Here is a 12729-nt window from a genome sequence, read left to right as displayed (position 1 = left end):
GAGACATCTTTGGAGTTGACCTCGATTGCATTGTCAGATTCATCATCCTTAAGCGTCTTCGTAATTTCTTTTTCCCTCTCATCGACACTATTTTCTAGGTCTAAAGGATTTTTCTCACTACAAGTTTCAGACAGATTTTCTTTGTTGCAACCATTCTCGATATTGTCTAAAATATTTTCAAGAGACCTCTTGAGCTTCATCTCTTCCAACATTATTTCCAATCTTCGGATAGATGCTTGAGTGGATTTCATAAAATCTTCAAGGATGGATTTCCTATAACACTCCTCAATAGTGGGTCCTCGTGGCTTTGCATAATAGGTTTGAAAATCATCAAATTGCGGCTCACGATGTTGAAAATTGTGGAAATCTTGGCTTGGAGTGCTCTGCTCGTACGTGTTGGTGTATGCGTTCCAATAACCTCTGTTGGTATTATCTATAAAATTATTCGCCTTCGGTGCATACCAACATTGGCTAGCGTAATGATCTCCACCACATATTGAACAAAGTAACGGCATATCATAGGTATTTTGGAGGTATTCGCCAGACGGAAGCCATTCATATCCCGTTTGAGTTGCGCGGAAATTGTAACCTGACATCTAACCAAAGAAAAAAAAAATATTAAAAAAAATTAAAACGAAAAATTAAAAAAACAAATATGGGTGAATCGTGAAAAATTGTTCAAATCTAGAGCTAGAATAAAATAAATAATTACAATATTCCCCGGCAACGGCGCCAAAAACTTGTTGGTCGAAAACTTACACGCAAGTGCACGTATCGTACAAGTAATAAAGTGGATTTTAAGTCCAAGTATCGATCCCACAAAGAATATATATTTAATTATTTAATTCTAGACGCTAAATTCTACCAATTATTATCAAGCCCACCCTACACAGTCGACTTTAGAGAGAATTAACTAAATTAAACTAAATTAAAAGGCAATCAAAAACAAGAAAACAATTTAAACACGAAGATTAATCAAAGTAAACAAGCCTAGGATTTTATTCTTCCCCCTATGTGATTATTCTTCCCCCAATTCCTTCAATTATGCAAGCAATTAACCCGGATTATTAACATGAGATGCTAAAATAATCATAACCCGCTTCCGCGTGTATTACGATTCTAATACTCTAGATTCAATTACTATATTCATATGCAATTAATTCTAGAACACAGCATTAAGCACAAATCTCAATAATGGCTACCTAAGAGATTAACTATATTCTTATGTTAATACCACAAAGGCTCTTCTACCACAGTTCTAATTATTAACCCGATCTTCCGATTCATGTGATTAACAATAACATAAAAGCACATAAGTTGATCAAGTTCATGCACTTAATAAAACAAGTAGAAGAAATAATCCAGAATTAAAACTTGCATAAAATCATAGAAAAGGGTTCATAAATCCCACATAGGGTTCCAAATAAAATCCTAGAAATAAAGACTTAGCTACTCGTTATTCTTATGATAAAGAAAATAAAATAAGTAAATAAAATAAGAAAAACTATGCTTGAGTCTTCGTTGATCTTCGTTCCTCGCGTTTTGTGGTGTAAAATTTCGTGCTTATGGTGTAGAGACTTGTTGCTTTTATAGACTTTTCTTGATAAGGAAGTAGTGGAAACCTAATAGGAATCAATTTCCGCCACTTTCCCCCATTAGGACTTGTTCTTCGATTTTCGCCATGTTGGAGTCCGAATTTTGGAATGTTGTGTAAATAAGAATTATAGCCCTTGAAATCATCTTTCCAATGCCACCACAATCAGCTGATTTGGAGTTCGTATGAGAGATATATGCTCGAAATGGTGGACACTGCCAAAGCTGTGGCGATTTTCGCCATGTTGGAGTCCGAATTTTGGAATGTTGTGTAAATAAGAATTATAGCCCTTGAAATCATCTTTCCAATGCCACCACAATCAGCTGATTTGGAGTTCGTATGAGAGATATATGCTCGAAATGGTGGACACTGCCAAAGCTGTGGCGAGATTCATTCTTCCAATTTGATTTATTTCCTTATTTGCAACTTTTTCCTTTCTTTTTGATTTATTTTCCTTCATGGACACCTAATTCTTGTTTTTCACCTATAAAACATAAAATCAATCAATTAAAGCACAAATATAATTAAATCTAAACAAAAGATCCACGTAAAGTATGCGTATTAAGCGTAAAATCTACACTCAACAGCCGCCCCCGCCGCCACCGCCACTGCCATGGCCCATTCCAGGCCGTGTCTTCCCCACCGCCCACGGCTATGTTCTGATTCCGTATTCGCCATACATCCCTCCGCAGCACTACTGCTTGCCGTCCAACAATTACTACGCGGCGACGACGAGGTCAACGTATTGTTCAAGAAGAAAACCAAACCCTGATTTTCAACGCAAGTAATATTCATCGTAGTCCACGTCAGCAAGAATATACAAGAAGAGGAGTTCAACATGCAGATCAGACAGCCACCGGTTTGTCCGAAGATCATATCACAAAGTGTCTTAAAATTCTTGTCCCGATATTGATAATATTCGAGACGGCCCGGAAGAGAGTGATGTTTGTGTGATTTGTTTCAATGATTTGTGCCAAGAAAATAATAATAATATCGGAGTTTTCGAGTGCGGGCATGAATACCACTCCGATTGTATCCGACGGTGGCTGCGCGTGAAGAACTTTTGTCCGTTGTGTAAGGCCGTCGCGTTTAAGTGTCGTCCTGGTTTGGGGCGGGTCTGGGTCAGCTAAATGGTTCTGGGTCGGGTAATGGGTTTAAGTTTCTAGACCGACCCGTACATATATATATATATATATATATATATATATATATATATATATATATATATATATATATATATATATATATATATTTTCGGATTTCATTTATCAAACTATCAATTTCCATTCTGTCTATTCTCATTTACCTATTTTCACAGTTTTAATTTTCGAATCTCATTTCTCGTGAGTAATATTTATCGCTAATTGTCTTGCATTTTGAATTTTACTTATTATCGAAGTTAAATATAATTAATTGTAATTTTATTGTTCATGTTATATCACTTGTAGAGATTTTTTTAAATATTGTATTTTAGTATTGAGATTATTTCGTAAAAATATACAAGCAAAATGTTATGAAAGTTAAAAAATATTAAACTTTTTGTATGTTAATGGGTCTAGCGGGTCTGGCGGGTCAGAACCGTTTAGTTAGGGTCTAGGTTGGGGCGGGTCTGGGTCTAAGCTAAAGGTGGTTGGGGCGGGTCTTGGGTTTATATATTTTTCGTGGGTCGGGTCTTGGGTTTAGGCAAACCCGGCCCAGAACCGACCCGTTGCCATCCCTAAGTATGTTATGGATCTGGATTTTCAGTTCTATTATTTGTTTGTTATGAACGCATACATTGATTTTCAATTATTCTGGATTTGATTAATTTTTGTGTTATTCTGCATATTCTGAATGTTTAGATATGGAAAACCCATTGAATTACGAGATTAGTCGGTTGTAGTGCAATGTATTTTACAGAGTAGTCACATTGACAGAGTAGTCATGTTTAACAACTTAGTTATCTTTGTTCTTTTTTTTTTTTTGTAGTGCTGCATATGTTCAACAGTGTAGTCATATTTAACAGAGAAGATCAAACGGAAGATTAAGTGCAATCGGTGCAACAGAGTTGGATACCGCAACAAAAAAACATGTTTGATGGCCATTGTTGAAGGATCACATTAGTTATTTTTGTTTTTTTGTAGTCATTTTTTTTTCCTTTTTGCAATGTATTTTGCTGTTAATATTTGCAAGTTTTTTCAATTGCTTATTACTTGTAGTCACATTACGCAGAACTAGTCACATAATAGTCATATTTCCACTGTCATGTTCAGTTTGTTATACAAACTGTAGTCACATAATAGTCATATTCTCGCTGTTTTTGTTAAGAATTATGCTTCTATTGTCTGTTAATTATATTTTTTTACAAAGCACAGTCACATTCACATAATAGTCATATTCTTACAGTTATATTAATAATTATGCTTCTACAATATGTTAATTACACTGTTATACACAGCGTAGTCACATAATAGACATATTCAACTATAGTCATATTCGAAGTTGTAAATCTGTCGAGAAAAAAAAATATCAATTTTTTATTTAAAAAAAATAAAAAAAAAATATTTTTATTAAAAAATATTAAAAAAAAATGGCTATAAAATCCGAAAATAATACAAAATAAAAAAATATAAAAAATCCTTTTTTTGATTTGGTAGCAATTTTTAGAAATTTGGAAGTAGATTTTTAGGAATTAGATTATTGTTATGGAAAGAGAGAAAAAAAGAATAATTGAGACTAATTATGCTAATTGACATAAAGGTAGAATTGGAAATACAAATTCTAGGGATTATCACAAGGAAAGATATAAAGGGTGGACATATCACCATTTATTATCTATATGAGGGGTTTATTGCTAATGACCTCAATGAAAAAAAGTTATTCGCTCCATCAATTTGAACCCGTTTTAATTAAAAAAAATGGTTAATGAAAACTGTAATTAAGAGCCTGTTTGGCTAAGCTTATAAGCTCCTAAAAACATCTTATAAGATGTTTAGGAGCTTATAAGTTGTTAAAAGGTGTTTGGTAAAAAAATTACAAAAGATCTTATTTTTTCCAAAAATAAGCTGTTAGGGAGCTTATAAGATGTTTTTAAAAAAGTACCTCTACCCCACCTTTTTTCTTTAAGATCTTATTTGCTTCTTTACTAAAACACTTAAAATACAAAATTACCCTCAAATACTTTATTATATTACATGAATACTAATAATATTTATATTTTATCAAAACAACGTATTCTTGTAATTAAGATTAATAATTAGTTAAATATTATTATCGTAATTATCGTAATAATTGTAAACAAATTTATTCTCTATTTATATTTTATATGTATATAAAAATACACGAATATTCTTATTATCTCCATAATAAATTATATTTCTTTCATCTATAAAAAAAATTATATTTATTTTACAACTTTTATTTTATATTATTATATAATTTTATATTATTATTATTATTTGAAAAAATAATTTGTAAATATTATAATAATATTTTAGGAACAAAAGTATTTGAGTCAAATAATTTTAACAATTATACTGACGTCATGTACTTTTTTGTTATTATAGCAATAAACAGACATTTTATTTCCAAACACCTGAACAACTTATAAAAACAAAAAGTAACTTATAAGCTACATATCCAAACACCTTAAAAAATAATTTTTAAAATAAGATCTAACAGCTTATCAGCTCCTAAAACATCTTATCAGATGTAGGAGCTTATAAGATGTTTTAAATAAGCTTAGCCAAAAAAAAAAAACAAATAACGGCTAGTGAACCGGCCCGGGTGAACCGTCCGTTATTTTTTTTTTTTTAATTCCACCCTCCCCCCCCCCCCCCCCCCCCCCAATTTTTCCTATAAATACCCTCACACCCCAACCCCATTTCTCACCAATTTACTCATAATTCTCTCTACTTCTTCAATATCAAAGTTTAGTAAAGTTACCAACCCTCATTAGGAGAGTTGGTACCTAGCCTTTACCAATAGGGTAACGGTCTAGGGTTCGAGTCCCCCCTCCCCAACTTCCCCTTGTATTGGACTTGAATTTACTCAAAAAAAAAAAAAAAAAAAAAAAGTTTAGTAAAGTTCAATTCTCTCTTTAGTTTTTGCATTCTCGAATTTCTCTTCGGTTCTTAGTAAAAAAAAAAAAAAAAAAAATTAAAAGTACGTGGACTTTGATTTCGTAATGGATAGTAGGCAACTTCATTTTAAATTCGAAATCTTTAAAATTTTGAATTTAAAATTAAGTTCAAGTCTTTTCATTTATTTCCTTTTCTTTTTTCTATTTAAAAGTACTTCTTTTAATTTACTTATTCGTCAAATATTTCAAAAAAAAAAAAAAAAATTCAAAATTTCCGGGCCGACCCGGCCTGCTGAACCGTCCATACTACGGGCCGGTTCCGGTTCCGGAAAATGTGAACCGTGAACCGGTTTGAACCGGCCCGAACCGGGCCGTGGCCGTGTCTACTTCGCCCCCTATAAAATTTCAATTTTTGCACTCAACCCTTACAAATAAAAAAAAAAAAAAGATTATCCCCATTTCAAAATTTTGTTCCAATTGCACTTTGACCCAAATTATTATTTCTAGCTCATTTTTCACTGGAATTGCAATGAAATATGTCCAAGGCACCCGAAGATTCTCACGATTTTGGGTTCACACATTGTGGGAGAAAAAAATCCTTAACTTTTTTTTTCCCGAAATATAATGACTGAAATCGGTTAGTTTTTTGTCTATTAGAAAAGATAGGATATTATGATTTGGATGGAAAAAATGAAATGACTCAAAAGCCCTTCAAGTGGACTATCTTACAACAATTCAAATGAAGAATACACCGGAATTTTTGATTTGGGACAAAGTACATCTTGAATAAAATTTTTAAGGGGGAGTGCGAAAATTGAAAATTTCTAGGGAGCGAAATGCATTTTCTCGTAACTTCTAGGACTGAGTAACAAATAAATCTTGGACTGAATTGCACCAGAAATGTCAACTTCACAAAACAACAATTTTCACTCTTACATAGACAGGAAACAATTTATAACATTGCTGTATCAGTCAAAAGTGAAAAGCTGAAGAAAACTCATGTAATATGTGTATTTGGTACAAATTTCCCATCTTCATACATAAAAATACGAGAAATCCGTAAGGAGCATATGCACATGCTGCAAGAAATCAGGAGCTTCGATCATCCAATGGTTCCTTCGTCCTACAATTAAGTGTTACAGATGTAAGAGTCCATGCATAAACTCCAAATAAATGGAAGGGTAAATTACGGGCACCTCCCTAACGTAAGGTAAAAATTTCAAAAAAGCCCCCTCCTATTTGGGAAATTACAACCACCCCCTTCAACTATGAATCTTCTTACACGTCCACCCTTGCGGTGTCAAATTTAGTGGAATCTTCTAGATAATATTCTCCAATTTGTACCCGTTTTACCCCATTCGAGCTCCACATTGTACGTATCACATTGTGGTGCATCGGAAACTACATTTTTTGTACAAAACGAGTACAAACAAGAGAACATTCCAAATAATCTAGAAGATTACATTGAATTTGACACCATAAGGATGGACGTGTGAGAAGATTCATAGTTGTCGGGTGGTTGCAATTACCCAAACAGGAGGGACTTTTTCGTAATTTGACCTTATTTAAGAGGGGGCGTAGTTTACCATAATAACCAAGAAAAAGGAAACCAGCAAGATTATGTTCGGATAAACAAACGTACAGAACTCACTAAAACAGAAACAGAGATGGATGTGCTATCATGTTATTCGACCTTTTTGCTCGTTATTTTTTCAACGATTCATACATCTCTTGAATTAGAATTTGAGGTGGGGAGTGATATATACTAAATTGCCATAAAACACCGACAAATATGACGACATGCTTAGTTGCAGAAATCGAATCTATAATAAGGTTCATAAATCATACATAGTTATGTGGCATATTGGTAATATGAAGTAACAATGAAGGCTACAATCTTAAACCATTCCAATTCGAGAAACGGTGAAACGGGACATCTATAATTTTGACAGAAATGCACACATGATACTATTTGAATCAAATACGTCAAACAACCACATTTCAAGATTCCTCATAAGAAAAGAAATATACGACACATTCTTGAATTGAAAAAAACTCGATAATATATTTGAAATATTCGCGCTTCGCATTAACTAAGGACAAAAGGGAAAACTTCTATTTGGAACTATATTGTGGAGGTATTTAAAACGGAAGACGATGAGGCATGTTTCTTAATTCACACCACGACCTACAATTAAACAAGCGGATTGGGTTTTTTGTTTTTTTTTTTCCTTACGAAAAAAAGCAAGAATTTAGTTTCTAAGACATACATACATACATTAGAATTCTACTTGTTCCTAAACATCCGTCCCCCCGAAGATTTTCTACTGTGAATTGGCGATATAATTCCAGATTCTTGAAGGTAGAAATATAAAATTAAAAATTAACAAATTCCAAAATTAAAGTCAAAAATAAGAAATGCCCAAATACCAAAACCTAAATTAAAAAAAAAATGAAAATAAATCAAACCTGCGATGAATTGGGTTTACTGGAAATGACAGATTCCAGATTCGACACAGGGCTGTCTAAACAATTAAACTGTTCCTTCAACTGCAAATACATTAACCAATCAAAAAAATTCAGATATATATATATATATATATATATATATATATATATATATATATATATATATATATATATATATATATATATATATATATATATATATATATATAGAGAGAGAGAGAGAGAGAGAGAGAGAGAGGATTTGAATTTGACGGGAAAGAGCACCTGAGAAGAGAGAGAATTTCGATCAATCCAGAGATCTTTCAAAACGAATTGGGCAATTGCTCCCGAAGTAGAGATAAACCCTAGGCTGGACCACAATAACCGCGTTCGAATCATTTATTTTTTTTTTTTTTGATTAATGGTTTTTAGGTTTCTTCTCTGGTTTTTGGAGGATTGTTGCAGGAGGAGAATACAGAAGGTTGTGTGTTTGGTTGCACGAGGAAATGTGGCCAACTGTGAGAATACTCATAAACCCAATTTTGGGGTTCACAAAGTTTCAATTGGTAATTTGGTAATTTATCTTTTTTTTAATAAAAAAAGGATAAATTACATAGGTATCCTTAAGGTGTTCTAAAATAACTTTAAGGTCTCTGTGCTATTGGTAATTCACCACTGAAGCAATGTATCGCGATATTTAACGAAAAAAGAATAATTATGCTCTCGGTGATCGTATCTTCTTGTATATAAATTAGGGGTGCAAGTTGGAACGGATTTTCCAATTTCTGCCGGTTCCGATCCGAAAAGTTCCGATTTTGGATCAACTTTTTTCATTCCGACTTCCGAAATTCCGATTTCCGAAATTTTCCGATTTTTTTGGATTGCAATTGGAATTATATAAAATAAATTTGGAATTTTCAATTTCCGATCCGATTTAATTCTGAAATTAATTCCGAAAAATTCCGATTTTTTTCCGAAAAATACACCTATAAATAGTATATATTATATAATATTTATTTTCGGAAAAATACACCTATAAGTTTTGTTTTATGATTTTGACGTAATGAGTTGTTGTTAGAAGTTTTATTGGATATTATGCCGTGTTTTTTTTTTTTTTTGAACTAAAATTTAGTAGTTATTATTAGTTTTACTTTTATCGACGTCGATGTTCTTATTTTCGAAAAATTATGAACATTTTAGAAAATTTCGTGTACATTTTAAAATTTTAAAGCTTATGTGATTTCCGATTTTTTTCCGAAATTCCGACATTTCCGGAACTTTTGGAATTGGAATGAATTTTTAGATTCCAAAAATTTTGGAATTGGAATTGGAATTGATTTTGTACTTCCGATTTTTTTAGGAAATTTTCCGAAAAGGCTAATTCCGATCGGATCCATCCGACTTTCACCCTTAATATAAATAGATCTAAAGTTAAAAAAATATTTTTATTTTATTTTATATTCAGGGGTGGAAATCGTGGAATTTTCGAATTCCACAATTATGATCCGAAAATATCCGAATTTAAAACTGTTCTATTTTCATTCCGATTTCCGATTCTGCCGAATTTATTTGGAATGTAGTTCGAATGGTAAATGAAATTAACGGAAATTCCAATGTTCGATCCGATTTTAATTTCGAATATTTCTATGGTCTTACAAAATATATAACATAATTTTTGATATTTTTTGTAATTCCATAATATAACTTATGTTAAATTTTATATGAAAAATATAAATATCGAACGGTCAAGTAATTTAAAACATTAGAAAATATTAATTGGTATAATCAATGTTTCAATTTGTTGTTCCTACATTTGTTTTTATTTATTACGTTTTGCCGATCTCTCATTTGGATTTTCTTGCATTTTCCTGCAAAATTTCACAAGAGATAAAAATATTGTGAAAAATTTCGTTATATCCAAATTTGAAACAAGAGATCATAAACTAACCTAATTTCTAAAATTTCCGAAATTGTAATGAATTTTTGCATTTCGATTGTTTTGAAAAGGAAATCGGAACCCATTTTTTACTTTCGAAAAAATTGAAAATTTTCTAAAAACGTCATTTTCGATCTATTCCGTCCAATTTTCGCCCATAGTTCAAAGGAATCATCACGGGTAAAAAAGAATAAATAAATAATCATAGAAATTCGAAGAGGCGGTCATCTTATAACTTAATTACAACGGTATATTCAAACAAAAATTTCCTAATTTAAAAAGAGAGCATTAAGGCAAGAATAATTAAGGTAAGACAGAGATTCAAACTCATATTACATATCAGCAGTTATTAATTACACCACACTTTCTTTTATGGCAAGTAATTAATTAATTAATCAAATAGCGTACAAACTACAAATTCCAACATCTTATAAATAGGGCTTCATATGTAGGGTTTCTTGAATACTCTTCTCATTCTTCTTTCTCACAAGCACTATTATATATATTTTCTTTAATGGCGGCTCACCTTCGTAGATTCAACTTCGCCGGAGAATTCCAGCGCGCCGCCACCTTTCATCATCCCCCGCCGCCACCGCCGCCGCCTCTGCCATGGCCCATTCCTGGCCGTATCTTCCCCACCGCCCACGGCTATGTTCTGATTCCTTATTCGCCATACATCCCTCCGCAGCACTACTACTTGCCGAACAACAATTACTACGCGACGGCGACGACGACGACGACGACGAGGAGGTCAACGTATCTTGTTCAAGAAGAAGACCAAACCCTGATTTTCAACGCAAGTAATATTCATCATCATCCACGTCAGCAAGAACATGCAGATCGGACCGCCGCCGGTTTGTCCGATGATCAGATCACAAAGTGTCTGAAAATAAAGATTAATAATTCTTGTCCCGATATCACTAATAATAATCGAGACGGCCCGGAAGAGAGTGATGTTTGTGTGATTTGTTTCGATGATTTGTGCCAAGAAAATAATAAGAATAATATCGGAGTTCTCGAGTGCGGTCATGAATACCATTCAGATTGTATCCGACGTTGGCTGCGCATGAAGAATGTTTGTCCGCTGTGTAAAGCCGTCGCGTTTAAGTGTTGTCCTGTACGTAGTTCATGTTAATTAATCGTGAAATGTTCGATTGGCTCGGTTCCGTTATCATATGTAAAGACGTTATATTCAATTTATTAAAAAAAAAAGTTATTTTGTGTATTTTAGGTATCATCCAATTATGTAATTCGTATATGTATTCTTTTGCTGTTTTTTTTTTAATATAACAATTAATGTAAAAGTTTATTAATTCGATTATATTACTTCCTTCTGTTTTCTGGACACCAATTTACAATTGATGTGTATTAATTCAAAGAACATGTATATATTTGATACAATATAAATAATAGTAAAGAAGATATATGTACATGATGTAACTTACTGCAAAGTTTGTAGATCATCCTATGATCAAAACGAGTTTTAATTCCATCATCGTTCCGTTAATTGGGGTTTAAATATGGCCCTTTCGGAATTTTTTTGATTTTTTTTCGGAATTGAATAATTGGTTTCGATTAAGATTTTTGTCCCGGAAATTGCGGAAAATTGTATTTTTTGTGGAATTATTCGTTTTCGGATTTATTTTCGGGATATTTTTGGATCTGTTTGGATTTTTTGAAACAAACAAAAACAAAATCACATTATCATACCAGAAAATCATTTAGCACAACAATTTTACCGAGGACAACCCTAATAATATTAGTGTTTTAATCACGAATACCACAAGAAAAAACAACAAAAAACCTAGTATATATTACCGTGGGTGCAAAAATTGCAGTTAGAAAATGAAACTCAGAGTATGACTTTTTACTACGATTTTTTCTGCTGCGGTACAAAATCGTTACAAAAGGTATCTCTTGTTACGGGACAATCTTGGAATCGTAGTAAATGCTAGGATTTACTCTAGTACTTGCTACGGCCATTTACCGTAGCAAAGCTTTTGTCACGCCCGTATATGCTATGAGGGAAATTCGTAGCAAAAACCTTTTTACTACGAATTTGATACATTTTACTACGGTTAATGGTCGTAGTAAAAAATTATTTTTCTACTAGTGCTTCCGTGTCTAATAGTAACTTTTTGTGTCGTTAGGAAAATTGTTTCAACGACAATGTCTTTAAAATGCAAAATAGTTGTGGAAATGGAAGCCTCGGAGACGATTTGCTTATATTTTTTGGGAAGAGAAAGTGATTTTGGTTGTGTTTTGGTGAGGGAGAAACAGTCGGAAGTATTGAGAAGTCATGGGTGGGGAGCCGTTGTGGAGAGAGAAGCGAGTTGGAAGAACAAGTGGGGGAGCCCGACATCTATTTTGAATATAAGGGAGGGTATTTTCGTCAAAAGACATGTGGTTGGTTTTTTTTATAAACTGAAGTGGGGATACGATTGCATTTAAGTCAGACCGTCAATCAACTTACTTTTAATTTTCTTGCATTTTAAAAAAATAATAAAAGGTAATAAAAAATCTAATAAGGATTCAAGAGGTATCGTGTTATAAATTACAATGGTATCCAAAATATTTTTCTAATTTAAAAGGAGAGCATTACGGCAAGAATAGTGGTATAAACGAGCTGAGTCTGACTATTTTGGTGAACTCGAATTTTATTAGAGTGAGTTTCGAATTCTGTCTTTGCCC

The 12729-nt window shown here is 32.7% G+C and overlaps 1 protein-coding gene and 1 long non-coding RNA gene across 2 annotated transcripts in view; one reads left to right on the top strand and one right to left on the bottom strand.

Annotated features, from left to right (window-relative positions):
* Nucleotides 1-12729, top strand: part of LOC148769721 (uncharacterized) — a 100023-nt gene that overhangs the window by 70355 nt on the left and 16939 nt on the right. The gene's annotated exons all lie outside the window — the stretch shown is intronic.
* Nucleotides 6521-8638, bottom strand: LOC148769722 (uncharacterized). The gene is made up of 3 exons (XR_016032263.1): nt 8388-8638; nt 8124-8204; nt 6521-6777 (listed from the first exon to the last, which is right to left on the bottom strand). It is a non-coding gene; the product is annotated as an uncharacterized LOC148769722 (long non-coding RNA).

The sequence above is a fragment of the Erythranthe guttata genome, chromosome 7 (genome assembly GCF_056151865.1).
Source record: "Erythranthe guttata isolate IM_541 chromosome 7, IM_541, whole genome shotgun sequence".
NCBI classification, from domain to species: domain Eukaryota; kingdom Viridiplantae; phylum Streptophyta; class Magnoliopsida; order Lamiales; family Phrymaceae; genus Erythranthe; species Erythranthe guttata.
This window is presented reverse-complemented; position numbering and strand designations above follow the sequence as displayed.